Genomic DNA, 4,508 nt, shown 5'->3' on the forward strand with positions numbered 1-4,508 from the left:
GAGACAGACATTAATATAAATACATAAATTATAGATATGGATATAAGTGCCGTGAGGCTGAGGGTGAGGTGGGCTGAATGTCAGGGTGACACAGAAAGGAGAGAATGTAGGGGAAAAGAGGGCTTACTGAGCCCACTGTTGGGTAGGGACCGTCTCTATATGTTGCCAACTTGTACTTCCCAAGCGCTTAGTACAGTGCTCTGCACACAGTAAGATAAATATGATTCAATGAATGAATAATCTATATTGTACCCTCCCAAGTGCCTAGTATGGCACTCTGAGAATGGTAAGTGCTCAATAAATAGGATTGATTGATTGGAAGGTCACTTGGAGATGTGATTTTCATAAGGCTTTGAAAGTTGGGAGAGTGGCAGACTGGTACATAAAGAGAGGGAGGGAATTCCAGACCAGAGAAAGGACGTGGGCAACGGCGTCAGCAGTGAGATAGAAGAGGTTGAGGTACCGTGAGGAGGTTACCCAAACCACAGCACTTGAGAATCTGTTACCCCTGGTAGGTTTTCAGTTCCTTGAGGGTTGGGATCCTCCTGCTCATCCTCTGCTCATCCTCCTGAACTCTCCCCAGGGCTGGCAGGCCGTCGGCACTGGGTAAATACTAGGGTGGATTGATGGATGGATTGATCCTGGATCCAGGAAGCTGGTGATCGGAGGGATGGACTTCCCAGCTCCCTTCACGTGGGACTCCTCCAGGGTTCCCTCACTTGGCCACTTGCTCAGGTGGCCCTGTGGCTCCTGCCCAAGCCCCTGGGTGGTGGGCTCCATGCTTGGTGGCCAGGAGCCGCTCTCGCAAGGTCCACTGGTTCCCTCACCCTGGACTCTTGGTCAGGTGGTCCCGTGGCCAAGCCTGCCCGGTGCCTCCTCCTCCTCAGCTTCCCTGCCCCTTCCCTGGACGGTTGGGGCTTCCACTGCAGGACCCTGGGCCCAGGACAGGAAAGGGGAGAGGTGAGAGCTAAGCTAACAACATAATAATTAATAATAACTGTGGTATTTGTTAAGGGCTTGCTATGTGCCAGGAACTGTACTAAACTCTGGGGTGGGATAAAGCAAATTGGGTTGAACGCAGTCCCTGTCCCATGTAGGACTCGCAGTCCTAAGCCCCATTTTTCAGATGATGGAACTGAGGCCTAGAGAAGTGAAGTGACTAGCCCAGGATCACACGGCAGATGAGTGGTAGAGCTGGGATTAGAACTCAGGGCAGTCTCTATCCACTAATAATAATAATAATAATGATGGCATTTGTTAAGCGCTTACTATGTGCAGAGCACTGTTCTAAGCGCTGGGGGGGATACAAGGTGATCAAGCTGACCCATGTGGGGCTCACAGTCTTAATCCCCATTTTACAGATGAGGTAACTGAGGCTCAGAGAAGTTAAGCGACTTGCCCAAGGTCACACAGCAGACATGTGGCGGAGGCGGGATTCGAACCCATGACCTCTGACTCCAAAGCCCGGGCTCTTTCCACTGAGCCACGCTGCTTCTCAAACTAGGCCAGTTTGGGATCCAATCAATCAATCAATCGTATTTATTGAGCGCTTACTGTGTGCAGAGCACTGTACTAAGTGCTTGGGAAGTATAAGTTGGCAACATATAGAAACAGTCCCTACCCAACAGCAGGCTCACAGTCTAGATCCAGAGGCCAACATGCACGTCATGTACGTCTTGGGGCTGACCCAGCCCTAGGAAAGAACCCTCTGCCTGAGCCTCTAGGGTCATTTGGGTCCCACAGTATCCCAGTACTGTATCCCAGTAGCTTCCCGGCCTCTGACCTCCATCCTGATTCGCCCCTAGCTATGTTTCCGACCATCACCCCAGTTCCACCACGGCCTCACTCTCTGCTGCTTACCTCTTGAGGGGAGGAGACTGGTGGTTGCTGATTGGGATGGCCCCAGGACTGGGCCATCTCTCCTCCATGCTGACCCCCACCCCCACCATCCCCCTGAGGGGTTTATCAGGACACTCACACATCCCTTCCCCAGGAGCACTTTTGTACACATATTTACACTATATTGACTCCTCCTGCCTGGCATTGACTTCAGTATCTCTTTTTTTCCTGTGGTATTTGTTACATGCTTCCTGTGTGCCAGGGGTTGTGCTAAGCGCTGGTAGGGATACAAACGGATTGGGTTGGACACAGTCCCTGTCCACGGGGCTCACAGTCTCAACCCCCATCTTACTGATGAGGTAACTGAGGCACAGAGAAATCGAGCGACTTGCCCAAGGTCACACAGCAGACAAGTGGCAGGGCAGGATTAGAACCCAGGTCTTTCTGATTCCCAGGCCACTATCCATTAACCAATGCTGCTTCACACCCTCACTGAGCTGGGAGCTCCTTGAGGGCAGGAGTCATGTCTACCAAATCCATAGGTCTCTCTCACATGGTCCGATTAAATGCTTAATAGTATAGTAGTAATGCTATGCTTTAACTTCTACTGTGCGCAGAGCACTGCACAAAGTGCTGGGAAAGAACATACAAATGGGAATTAAACATGGGCCCTGTCTCCCAAGGGGCTCACAGTTGACGAATAAAGGGGAGGGGAGAAGACTGGAGACAGGCACATTGGCAGCAATGAAACAATAAAGCATTAAAACAACATAAGAGACAAGGACAGATGCAAAATACACAAAAACCAAAGTCAGTTGGGAACTGTGGCTGGGGGAGCAGAATTTCAGGTTCCTAATGATTCAGAGTCCCTGGCATATCTGAAGTCACAGCCATGGCTACCGCGGTCACTGGGCTTCCTGAGGTTTTGAGGGGGCCTCGATATGCTGAAGGTACTGTTCCCTTTCCCACTGAGGTGGAGGAAAGCAAGATGAGATGGGGTCTCCTTGATGGTGCGGAGGGGAGCCAGGGCCGAGTTTGGCAGTGTGGCTGGCATGCAGAGCGTGCCCAGGACTGATAGAGAGCTCAGTTATAGTGTAGCGGGGTGGAAGGTTTGCAAGGAGGTGAGGCTGCGGTTTCCGGGTATTTCCCTTGGCCAGAGGTGAAGAGTCCGAAAAGGCAGAACCGGGGTTTTTATGTTCCGTCCAACATACACAGAGCCTGCTGAGGACCAGCAGAGAGTTCCTCTGCTGTAATTGAGGCTGAGGGCGAAACAACTGATTGATTAATTGATTGGATATCTCAGGAGAGTCAAGTGAAAGGAAGCGGGATGGTGGTAGGGCATGGATGCCCACATGAAGGTTGAATCAGTCAGTCATATATATTGAGTGCTTCCTGGGTGCAAAGCACTGTATTTAGCATGGTTTAACAGAGTTGGTGGGCATGTTCCTGCCCACACCAAGCTTACAGTCTAGAGGGACCGAAGCCCTCAAGGATCAGGGTTGGAGAAGGGATGGAGAGACAGAGAGAAACCCAGAGGTGGGCCGAGGGGCCCGTGGGAGATATAGAGTGTGGTACAGATGGACCATGGGCGTTCAAAGAGAGAGAAGGGGAAAGAGTCAGAGGACCTGAGTTCTAATTCCGGCTCTGCCAACTATTTGCTGGGAGACCTCGGGCAAGTCACCTTACTTCTCTTGTGCCTCGGTTTTGTCAACCGTAAAGTGGGGACTGAGAACCTATTCTCCCTCCTACTTTGACTGTGAGCCTCATGTGGGACAGGGACTGTGTCTGACCTAATTAATTTGTACCTACCCTAGTACTTAGAACAGTGTTTGACACATAACAAATACTTGCCTTAGGCGATCGAGTCGTTTCCGACCCATAGCGACTCCACAGACACATCTGTCCCAGAACGTCCCACCTCCATCTGCAATCATTCTGGTAGTGGATCCATTAGGTTTTCTTGGTAAAAATATGGAACTGGTTTACTATTGTCTCCTTCCCCGCAGCGAACTTGAGTCTCCGCCCTCAACTCTTTCCTGTGTCGCTGCTGCCCAGCACAGGTGAGTTTTGACTTGTAGTAGATTGCCTGCCACTCGCTAGCCACTGCCCAAGCTACGAATGGAGTGGGTAGGCCTCTGCTTGACTCTCCCTCCCGAAGCCGAGACTGGTAGAGTGCTGGAAACTCTCCAGCTGCGATCCTTAGAGGGGAGTGAACGCTTAACAAATACCATAGGGAAAAAGAGGAGGCGGAGTGGGAAAGTGATGTAGTTCTAATAATAATAATAACTGCGATGGTTGTCCCTCTAGACTGTAAGCTCCTTGTGACCAGGGAATATATCTAGAGGAGCAGCGTGGCCTAGTGGCTTGAGCACGGGCTTGGGAATCAGAGGTCATGGGTTCTAATCCAGGCTCCACCACTTGTCTGCTGTGTGACCTTGGGCAAGTCACTTCTCTGGGCCTCAGTTACCTCTTCTGTAAAATGGGGATTGAGACTGTGAGCCCCATGTGGGACAACTTGATTACCTTGTATCCCCCCAGTGCTTAGAACAGTGCTTGGCACATAGTAAGCACTTAACAAATGCCATCATGTAGTCCCCTTCTAGACCGTGAGCCCGCTGTTGGGTAGGGACCGTCTCTATATGTTGCCAACTTGTACTTCCCAAGCCCTT

The 4,508-nt window shown here is 51.0% G+C and overlaps 1 non-coding gene across 1 annotated transcript; it reads right to left on the bottom strand.

Annotated features, from left to right (window-relative positions):
• Positions 1 to 3,909: 3,909 nt before the first annotated feature.
• LOC119930295 lies at positions 3,910 to 4,047 on the bottom strand. Its single transcript, XR_005451777.1, has one exon. It is a non-coding gene; the product is annotated as a small nucleolar RNA SNORA7 (small nucleolar RNA).
• Between the last annotated feature and the right edge of the window lie 461 nt (positions 4,048 to 4,508).

This window comes from Tachyglossus aculeatus, chromosome 6, assembly GCF_015852505.1.
Source record: "Tachyglossus aculeatus isolate mTacAcu1 chromosome 6, mTacAcu1.pri, whole genome shotgun sequence".
In the NCBI taxonomy this organism is placed as follows: domain Eukaryota; kingdom Metazoa; phylum Chordata; class Mammalia; order Monotremata; family Tachyglossidae; genus Tachyglossus; species Tachyglossus aculeatus.